The sequence below is a fragment of the Macaca fascicularis genome, chromosome 3 (assembly GCF_037993035.2).
Source record: "Macaca fascicularis isolate 582-1 chromosome 3, T2T-MFA8v1.1".
NCBI classification, from domain to species: Eukaryota; Metazoa; Chordata; class Mammalia; order Primates; family Cercopithecidae; genus Macaca; species Macaca fascicularis.
This window is the reverse complement of record NC_088377.1, coordinates 160779127-160790406: the sequence shown is the minus strand read 5'-3', so window position 1 is coordinate 160790406 and position 11280 is coordinate 160779127. Positions and strand designations below refer to the sequence as shown.

Below are 11280 nucleotides of genomic sequence, written 5' to 3'. Positions count from 1 at the left end.
CTTGCTTGTGTGTTTAGTTGTGCTCTGCCCTTTTCCTATAATTTCCTTCCATGTTTCTAGGTAATACAGTCATCTCCTGATTTTCCCAATACTTTCAGATGTAAATACCCATTCCTTTATTGGATATTCCTAGTTTCCTTGCACTCAGCCTAAACATAACATTAAATTACCCTACTGTGTGATGAAGTGATTCATAGCACAGTATGTGGCACAAAGACATAAAAACATATTAATAATTATGCTAACATTTGTTGCTATTTCAAGTGCAGAAACTGTTTGATGCCCTACTGTAGATTTTTTTAATTGTGTTGTCTTTTCTATGTTGATAATTTTGTTTGGAAGCTAAAAGAACAAACTAAATGTATTAGGTACATGAAAAAAATAAATATTTAAAAGTAACAGAAATTAAGAAAATGGGAAATAATAGAAAATAATTAAAATATTTGCTTTAACAATAATAAGCATCAAGAATAATCAAAGAAAATGAATAACAACACGAACAATATAAGTAATAATACTCTGTCAGTACTAGTTGATCACGGCCAACAGAAAAAGTAATTCTGCTAATACATAATTTGAGAAGGGAGATATTAGTTACTCCCATGTTTCTCTGAACATTCTCTTGCTCTTCTTCAACTCACTTCTAACCAGAAAGAGAAAAGTGCCAGAGCCACAGCCTGAGAAGTGATCAGGGGCTGAGACTCATTATTGATTAGGGTAAGAAACATGACATTGCCGGGCGCGGTGGCTCGCTCGTGTAATTCCAGAACTTTGGGAGGCTGAGGTGGGAGAATCACAAGGTCAAGAAATCGAGACCATGCTGGTCAACATGGTGAAACCCTGTCTCTACTAAAAATACAAAACTTAGCTGGGCGTGGTGACAGGAGCCTTTAATCCCAGCTACTCTGGATGTTGAGGCAGAAGAATCGCTTGAACCCGGGAGGCGGAGGTTGCAGTGAGCCGAGATCGCGTCACTGCATTCCAGCCTGGAGACAGAGCGAGATTCCGTCTCAAAAAAAACAAAAAAAGCATCAATACATTAGGTAGACTACCTCATCTCAGGAGCTGTTTCCTAGAAAACCAGACTTTATCCCACCAAAGCACTTAATGAAACAATGTGTCAGCTTTGAACCCTGCTGAGCCTAAAGAATGTCAACACTTCAAGATGGTATTATTCAAGAAGTGTCTTTGTAATTACACCCCCATTTTCTTCTCAGTTGCCCAAGTACCATCCTGAAATTAGCAAATGTAGAGAATAAAGTTGAATTTCCATAAACAAATTTATGTTTTCTAATTACAAAGGTCTCTCTTTTACTACTGCTGTAAAGGATCCTAAAGTACTCCAGAACAATGAACACAATTTTGTAAGTTTGGCTTATGCTAAAACCTTGTTAATTATATACTGAGAATATTCTGTGGGCCACTGTGACCAGAGGATTTTTTTTTTTTTTTTTTTTTTTTCTGAGAAGGAGTCTCGCTCTGTCGCCCAGGCTGGAGTGCAGTGGCGCAATCCCGGCTTACTTCAAGCTCTGCCCCCGGGGTTCACACCATTCTCCTGCCTCAACCTCCCGAGTAGCTGGGACTACAGGCGCCTGCCACCACGCCCAGCTAATTTTTTGTATTTTTAGGAGAAACAGGGTTTCACTGTGTTAGCCAGGATGGTCTCGATCTCCTGACCTCGTGATCCACCCACCTCGGCCTCCCAAAGTGCTGCGATTACAGGAGGACTTTTTACAATATGACCAGTGAGAACGCTTTGGTATCTAACCCATGCAGAGATAGCAAGGAAATCTTCAGAGAAAGGAAAAGAATCAAATTATATTTTTTGCATCAAGTGCTCAACTTGTTCAATCTTGTGGATGTACACATGAAAATAAAACAAAGTAGTGACAGTGTTTGCAAAACTTATACCAGTCTCTTTGCTGAGACACTGATTTCTATGTACTTTATTTGTTCTTGCCCAATTACTGAATCTGGTAAGTAGAAATGACTTTCAATACACTTCATCAGTGAAGAACGACCAGCCACTTTTTCAAACTACACTGATAAAAATATATAGATACATAATGGATTTTCAAAGCAAAATTGTGGAGAAAAGGAACGGGAGCTGGTAGTGCTATGGGAAATGAGATCTGCTCACAGCTTTTTAAGTGACTTTTATCATGACAAAATTATTCAGGAAAAGCTATTTAATTCTCTCACATAATATCATATTCCTATGACTATCTTAATACTTCACATGACATATTTCTAAGACTCAAAGAAACAAAATGATATGAAATATTTATTGATAACCTACAAGGCAAGGTATACTGAGGTGGTATTAAGTTCTTCTGAAGTCCAGAAACACATATTGACATCATAGTTGTGATTCTTAACTGCATGCTAAAGTAGACCCTGAAAGAAAAAAGTAAATTCAGATAAATGACTAATAATAGAGAAGATTGTTCTCTCTTAAACACAAGGCATACTGTTTCATTTATGGGTTTATAAAAGAGTCATACGTAAATAATCAAGGAAAATTAGTCATACTAACATTTTTATCTCACATATTTTTTCTTCTTTGATTTTCTCATATTAAAAAGGGGATGGGTCTCCAGTGAGGCCCTGCCTTCAGGCCAGGGAGGGCCTGAAAGCTGGGGGCCGGGCTACCAGTCCCACAGACCAGAATAGGGTGCCTCTTACAGGCTCGCCTATGGAAAATTGGCAGGGTCTCTTGCCTCTCCAGGGCCTCCTCTCTGCTGAGAGTTGAACACTTGAAGGTCTGACCTGCCTACAGAGAGGAGCTACCCAACTGCAGGTCTCCTCAGAGCTTTTCTAACATTCAGTAAAGCTCCTCTTCATCTTGCTTTCCCTCCACTTGTCTGCATACCTCATTCTTCCTGGGTGGAGGACAAGCACTTGGGAAAAGGCACCATCGGTCACAGAGATTTCTGGCCAGAAAAGCAACACCCAAAGATCCCATAACAATACTAACATTTTTATCTCAACTATTTTTCTTACTTCTTTGATTTTCTCATATTAAAAAGGCATTTGCTAACTGTGGACATGAAGAATGAGAAAAGGAATGATGATTATCTTATTGCTAACACAAATCCTATTCTGCTAGTTGAGTAAAATGGATTTGACAACAGAATATTTTAAACCAAATACATGAGGTTGTCCACCAAATCCCCATTTTCTATGTGTTTTATGGGGAAACATAATTATTTGCTGTAAAAACCATCTGCTTTTCTTGCCAACAACTTCACTTTTAATCATTGGTTCAACAGAATGAATAATAAAGAGACATCAAAGCAAATAAAGGGAAGAGCCTTTTTTGTGTTTACACTCTCAGAACCAGTAACTCCTTACACTTACACTTTGTGTTTCCAAGAACATGAAATGTTAAAACAAAATTCAATCCCAGAGAGGTTGCTTACTAATTTTAATAACTTTATATATGCTTTCTTCAAATCCAAAATATATTTAAAGTACCAAATCTTTTATCTATGATACACTATAGTTAAAATTACAAAGTAATAATATCAACTATTTCATAAATCTGTTTTTAATCCATTTTCCTGGCTTTACAGGCAGAACCTTGTAAAGTAAGAAAGAGGAATACTAAGTACTGCAGGTGTTTAATCAACACAGTCCCTTTTGTATTCTATGATTTGGCTCTTCTTTTCATCATATATCATCATAAAATATGGATTTTGTTCGAAACTTTCCATTAAGAATCCAAGATCATTACTGAAGATGATGATAGAATCAAAGAGTTTTTCTCGGGACAATCCTCGACTCTGGTATACTCTTGCCTTTCCACCTCATCAGCTCTACCAAGTCTGAATTTCCTGACCTTTAAGGCACTATGCCAGCTCCATCTGTTTGCTCACTTAATATGAGTTAAATTTGTTTAAGGATGAGTTTATCTACTAAGGGATTATCTTTTAGTTGCTTATTATTAGTAGTAGGAAACAGTGTGTAGTTTTGTCCATGTTCTGTACATATGTGAGTTCAGAGGTTTAAATGATGGGAAATGGAATATATGCTTTTTTAAAAAAGCAATATAATTTACATTAATTAATTTAACATACGGTCTTGGGTCCAGCCAAAGCCAGGGTTCCACTGTACAGTACATTTTCTCCCTAAAGCCAAGGAAGGAAATGAGAAAATCTGTCTTTGTGTGTCTTGCCAGCACTTTTGTTCTTTTAAGTGTTATTATACCTTAGTAAGAAGCGAGCTTCATATGTTTTATCTCTTTTTCATTCATAATCATGCTGTTTTCATATGTTAGAAATACTTTGTCTTTTATAAGTAAGTCTATATTATGAAATAATTTACTCAGTTCTTAATATTGACATCTACTTCAGGGATGACTGTACAATTTTTGACATAATATCCAATTCTTGCACTCACACACACACACACACACAAATCCTCCAAATTTTTACAATATTAAAGTTTTTAAATTATTTTAAATACATTAGTACAGGGAAAATATAAGCATAAAATTATAAAATACTAAATGAAAGGCTCTCACGACAACAGTACCATCACTGCATTGCTCCCAAAGTAAAACGGATGGTCAGATGGCGAAGTGCCATCAGCCTTAGTGTTCTGAAACAGTTGCGAAGCTACTAACATGAAAAGGTTCACTCTGGACACTTCAATTTCAGTGTTTGTTATAATACAAGTGAGATGTCTCCAAAATATTAAAGATGAGCATATTAATTAGACGGTAAGATGTTAAATATTTTATTTTCTATAGTTTTGAAAATGTGTTACTGTTAAAACCAAAGAAGCAATCACCAATCAGACTGGTTTAGAAGCCTTCTTTCAATAATATGATGTAATATAACCTAATTATTTTGTAATTATAATTTATGTCCTAATCATTGCACTCCAAATACAAAATTATGCTGGTTTTGTTTTCATTTTCTCCCCTTGTAGAGCTTGAAAACCTGCAAAATGCTAAGCTAATGATATTTTCCCTTTAAATGTTAAAAAGATAGCTATGTATACTGGTTCAAAGTAAAATTTAAAAGCCTAAAATATTTTATCAACTCTGAAATATTTTAATTAAGTCATATTTATATTTTTGTATGACTAAATATTTCCATTATACATATAAGTATATTTATATATTTCCATTATAAATTTTATAAATATATTTACACAGGCTTACTTTGGATATATTTTTGTCAGTTTTTCAGATGATCTGATATGACAGAATCATTTACGTTTCAAATAAACATGATGCAGCATTTCAAATGCACATAATTCACTCTTTAGTTGATGGGTCTTTTATTGTATTTATTTTCAAAATCCCAGTTTCTTCTATTATTTTTTCCTTATAAGGCAGATAAATTTGAAAAAACATGATTATAAAAGTAAATTTAAATCTCACATTTCCCCAAAGATAGGAGAGGAAAACAATCAGCAATTTGTCTATGGGGAGAAAAATTTTCCATTCCAAGGATATAAACACCTTCATAAAGATTAATATTTTCTATCAAATATTTAAAATTTCAGCATTGGTATTGGGGTAAGACAGACTATTTGTTAGATCATCTTGAATCAAAAATAATAATAATAATTGCTGTGAATGCAAGTAACATAAGCCTGCCTGACAAACAGAATGACATTTCGTATTCTAAAATATGTCACAATTATATTTGAATCTAATTTAATTTTTCTACCAGCAGGATATCTTAAAACAGATGCTTTTAAGAATGTCATACACATCTACTCTGTTTATCTCACATTGCTTTGCTTCCTTTTTGTTTTTAATTGATTCTCTCTATCTAGCAGCAGTCTTATAATTCCTGACTGGTTCAGTAACCCCATGACTCACACATAAATTACTCTATAAAATTGCTTGTACAATCTATACCCTACCTAGACGTTTCACATGTAAGGGCTGACAAATAGAGACTATCACAGAATTAAATTTAGGGCTCTAAACCAAAGTTAAAACTCAACTAAGTAAAACTGATTTTGTGAACTGAGCTTAGGTGAGCTGAGGTTATTAATTTAATATTTCTCAGTGCACTTCCTATCTGCAAAATGGGAGGATTAGGTGAAACATTAGTGGAGTTCTGAGTAAGAAGTTTGAATCAATGGATTCTCATCACTTAAAAGTTAGAATAAGATGACTTTGCCCTTTCAAAATACATTTATATAATTAGTTAATTTTCAAAAATTTTACTTTCATTGTCTTTATGTTTAAAAATATTTTAATATGTGAGTATATCTGAAGACCAGATAATTTGGTATCATCACCAATAGAAGTACATCCTTCTGTGTTCAGACAAGAGCACTGAATTGACTCAACTTTGTCTTTATAAGGACCACTGGGTAAAAGTCTTACTTCACAATTAATCTCTGAAATTTTAGGGAAAGGTTTTTACTCTTTTTTTTACCTATCTAATGAAGAATTAGTTAAAACTGATTCTTTCTAAGAATGTTATTTAGTCTCCTTTATAGTTACAAATCTAAAGACTGAATATAACAGAAAGTTATATAGGTTCCAACTATGTAAGAAAACATACAAATGAGTAATTTTTTCAAAGCCTAACTCAGAATTAAACATTTGTATTATTATCATAGATAGATAAATAATAAAAACTTCCCTAAAATTTCAGAGATTGTGAAGTACAACTTTATCATTTCTCAAAATCCTATACTGAAGGCAATCAGCACGAGAAATATACTAGTTAAACTTGCATCAGTGCCTTTGAGACAGTAATTTCATTTTTATCAGTTTAACTTAAGTGCCTTTCTCAAATATGATAGAGCCTAAACATCCTTAAATGAAAGAAATCTATATACAGTGTTTAAACAAAAATCATGGGCAAAATAAAGCAAATCCAGACTTATTCTGGTCTTTTGTTTGTTTTGTTTACAGTCATTGAATTTTCTAGCAGCATTTATTTTACCGCCACTCTACCTTGGTAGTATCAGAAGTAATACAAAGCAGACATTTTCCACCTGGGGAGATTAGGGTATCTGTAAGCATCAGCACTACAGAACTCATCTGAAAATGCATATCTTTATTGTAATGTTATGTGTACACAAGTGTATGTTCAGTCATATGTATTTTAGGTATACTATTTGTGTGTTTTATAAGTGTCTTTTCACTGAATTTTTATTATCACATACCAGTCTCAAATTACGGGGAAAACTGCAAATGGCAATTTTACAATAATGGAGTAATGTTCTTAAGTATATATCATATACGAAAAGCAATAATGTTCACAAGTATTTGTTTTTAATTTGGTTAATTAAATTGAGAAACCAATGCAACAAGTGATAGAAATTATTGCTAATATGATGGTTTAAAAATGAATTTATTTGAGTGTTTAAAGAATACTTTGGTAAATGTATGGCAAAGAAGAGATAAATCTTTCTTACAAAATAATTGCAAATAATATATGCAGATATTTCTTATTCCAGAAGGTAGAACACAATTCCTATCTCCCCACTCTCCACTTTTGATGTTAGAGTAAACTTAATGATTCACTTCCAAAGAGAAGGCTAGAAAAGCTACAAATAGCAACTTAAAGAAGAAATACCTGGCAAGCACACACAGGTGATGAAACATTATGGGGGCCATCAAGTAGATACTATAATAGGCCATGATGAGATTACTTCACCTATGTGGTATTCTGTCCAAGACCTCATAACCCCAGTCTAATTATAAAAAACAAATAAGCAAGGCCTGGCGCAGTGGCTCACGCTTGTAATCCCAGCACTTTGGGAGGCCGAGACGGGCGGATCACGAGTTCAGGTGATCGAGACCATCCTGGCTAACCCGGTGAAACCCCGTCTCTACTAAAAATACAAAAAAATTAGCCAGGCGCGGTTGTGGGCGCCTGTAGTCCCAGCTACTCGGGAGGCTGAGGCAGGAGAATGGCGTGAACCCGGGAGGCGGAGCTTGCAGTGAGCCGAGATCGCGCCACTGCACTCCAGCCTGGGCGACAGAGCCAGACTCAGTCTTTAAAAAAAAAAAAAAAAAAAAAAAAAAAAAGCAAACAAATAAAACATTGAAGAAACTCAGATTGAGGCATTCTACAGGATACTTGGCCATTTTACCCCAAGACTATCAAAGTAAAAGGAAAAATAAAAAGGACACAACTGAGAAACTGTCACAAACCAGAGGAAACTGGGGAGACACAGTAACTAAATGCAAATAAACCCAATACTCTCGACTGGATTCTAGATAATAAACAGTACAATAATGAAAAAGTAATTATTAATAAAAATCAAATACATCTTGGAGTGTGGTTAATCAATAGTGCACCAGCATTAGTTTCTTAGTTTTGATAACTGTGCCATAGATATGCAACTTGTTAAGAGGAAACTAAGTGAGATGTGTACAGTAATTCTGAATTGTCTTTGAAACTTTTCCATAAATATCATATTATTCAAAAAAATAAATTTATTGAAATATAAAACAGAACCAAAACAGTATTTGGGTCATGGTACAATATAACACATACAATCAATGGAAGCTCTCTTCGCTAAATATATCTTAGTTTTCTATTTAGGTTAAATTGTGTCATTTTTCCTCAGTCAAAACATATGCCCAGAAGCTGCTGCCATGAGAACTCATAACTAAGAAGATGTTCTGTCTCCTACCAGTGAAGTCTATGAAATTTCAGGTATGTTTGGCACCAAAACTTTATCCTACTTATATTTGTTTTTAAGTCTGTATAATAAAATTAACTACCAATACCTTTGAGCTTCAGGAGCATTAATATTTTGAGAACTATGTATTTTGTAAAGGCACCAACAAGGTGAAGGTGAAATACCTAAATTTTGCTGTAATACTGATACTACCACTTTTTCCATGAGAGAAAATCATAAAAATCCAGGTTTATCTACTGATATTATTTCACAGTTTTTTTTTTTTAAGTTCCTGTTATCCTTCAAATGAAATAGACCAGAAGGTAAGAGATCATATTTCAGGTGACATATAGCAAATATAGGGACTAAGCAGAGAATTCATATTTAGGTGCAAAGTAAGGTCAAATTTTGTTTGTCACTGTCTAGCTATGCAATCTTAAATAATTTTAAAGTTCTTTCTATTAATCAGTATCCTCACCTATAAAATAATAGAACCAAACTCCTTGAGTTCTTGTGAAGATTAGATGTGTTAATATATGAATAACACGTAAACTAGTACAAAATAACATAAATTCCGTATAACTTTTAGATATATTAATTTATTCAAAAAGACACAGTAGAACCCCAATAAACAGACTCGTTCTCAAGAATCAGCCTCCATTTAAACCAACTGGTCAAATTCAGTTCAGACTACAAAGAGTAAGAGGGTAATTTTGTGATAAACAATAGCTATAGAAAACATGACAATTCTAATGAATACCAATGTGACCAAAATATACTAGACCATGGATCTGCAAATTATATGAATCTTACAAATATTAGACAGTATTATTCCAAAATATTTTAACAGTATCAATACACAAATAACTTTTACAATATGAAATATGCAGCAATGAGAAAGTGTGAAACTATGCAAAATAAGTCACAACTGAAATGTCTACTTTGGTATTGAAGCTATTTAAATGGGTCTGCTGATTCTGAAGCACTGGTAAGAATTTCACTAGTTTTTGGTCACAGATTACAAATCAGTTCCATGATCAGGCTTTTTGTACTGTTAAAGAAAAATTATTCAATGGCACTTGTTAAAGCAAGTAGTAAGGTGAATTTTAATCAGTACTACTGCATAGTATTAGATTTTGCAGTAGAGGAGAGACTGGGTTCAACTCAGAATACAGCATACACAATTGGAAATTTACAATCAAGGAGCAGGGGGTGATAAGGCATGTCAGTGCATGGAAAATTACTAAACATGAACCTCAAGAGTTAGTGGGATTCTAGTTGAACCAACCTGATAGGATTTGTACTGAAGATAAACCACGGTAATGAGACATCATCTGAGGGATACTGAAGGATGAGAAGCTTGATCAGATATGGAGGATGATCAGATATCAAGTGTTGGGAAGTTCTTGATAAAGTGACCTGGCAGTGTTCTTCTTCAAACTAAATTTTACAAGCAGGTGCATAGATGTGCCTAAGAGAAAATTCAAGAGTATGACTGAAGTTTGATCAAGCCAAGAGTCTTTGTGAATATCCCCTTACTGGTCAATGAAGCATGAATGGAGCTAAAGGAAGTTCTACCTACTAATGAAAAAAATAAGATTAAACACCGATTTTACTATCATTGATCATATTTATCGTCTTCAAATAAGAAATCATCTGACATGTACAAAATCTACAGTGCATTATAGTATTGCTAATTATAGTATTGCTAATCAAAACAGGCAGAGTCTATTTTTCAATATAACTTATCCCTGAAAGTATATGCTAAAATGAGTAATAAAAAGTCATATTGTCTCAAACAAAAATATGCCATCAGTTAAATTCTCAATATATTTTACATAAAGTCATGTTAAAGGAACTTATATTAGGAATTTGATAGATTTTTCTTTGAATTTCAAAGAGTTGTTATCATATCTGGTGAGTTTTAATGTATAATCAGAGGTTTACAAAAATGGATGTTAGATGATAGCACAAACACACACATTCACACATACACACCTAAAATACATATGAGATAGTAGAATTATTGTAAATTGCTCAAAGCTCTGCAAAGTATTTTACTCGAAGTCCTATTATATTGAAATACATACTGATTGTAAGAGATCACCTGATGCATTTCAATGTGTACACAAAGAATTTTAGAAAATAACATCAAAAAGAATAGAGACTTGAACAATAGATGTATGAGTCAGGCTGAATCCTTAAATTTAATATGACAAAAGATAAGAAGTGAAAAACAGCTGAAAAGATTAAGTAGTAAAACATATAGTCTCAGAACAAAAGGTTTATATGGTATTAGGAAAAAAATTAAAATTATCAAATAATATTAAACACACTTAAAATACCATTAGGAATAATCAAGTCAATGGATAATGCCGGGTGAAACCAGGTTTCTCATTGTTGGAGCGGAAATTTATAGATAATTAAGGGGAAGAGGCTAGAATGATACATTAATGGCTTAGAGTTGAGACACTAGTAAGGAATCATGGTTAGGATAATAAAATTAAAGGTGGTTACAGATACAAATATTTATAAATATATAAATACCTAGATTAGTATTTGCATATATATTTATGCAACATGTATATGTATATGTATATATGCTGTGTAAGTAAGTCTTCAATGGCAATGAGCACACTTAGTGTAAAATCTTGGTTGTTAATATGA

General features: G+C 33.5%; 1 long non-coding RNA gene across 1 annotated transcript in view; it reads left to right on the top strand.

Moving 5' to 3' along the window:
- Positions 1-4596: 4596 nt before the first annotated feature.
- LOC135970222 (uncharacterized) overlaps positions 4597-11280 on the top strand; it is a 74826-nt gene continuing 68142 nt past the window's right edge. The window contains exons 1-2 of the long non-coding RNA XR_010585818.2: positions 4597-4723; positions 8560-8648. This is a non-coding gene — a long non-coding RNA (uncharacterized lncRNA). The remainder of the gene's footprint in view (positions 4724-8559; positions 8649-11280) is intronic.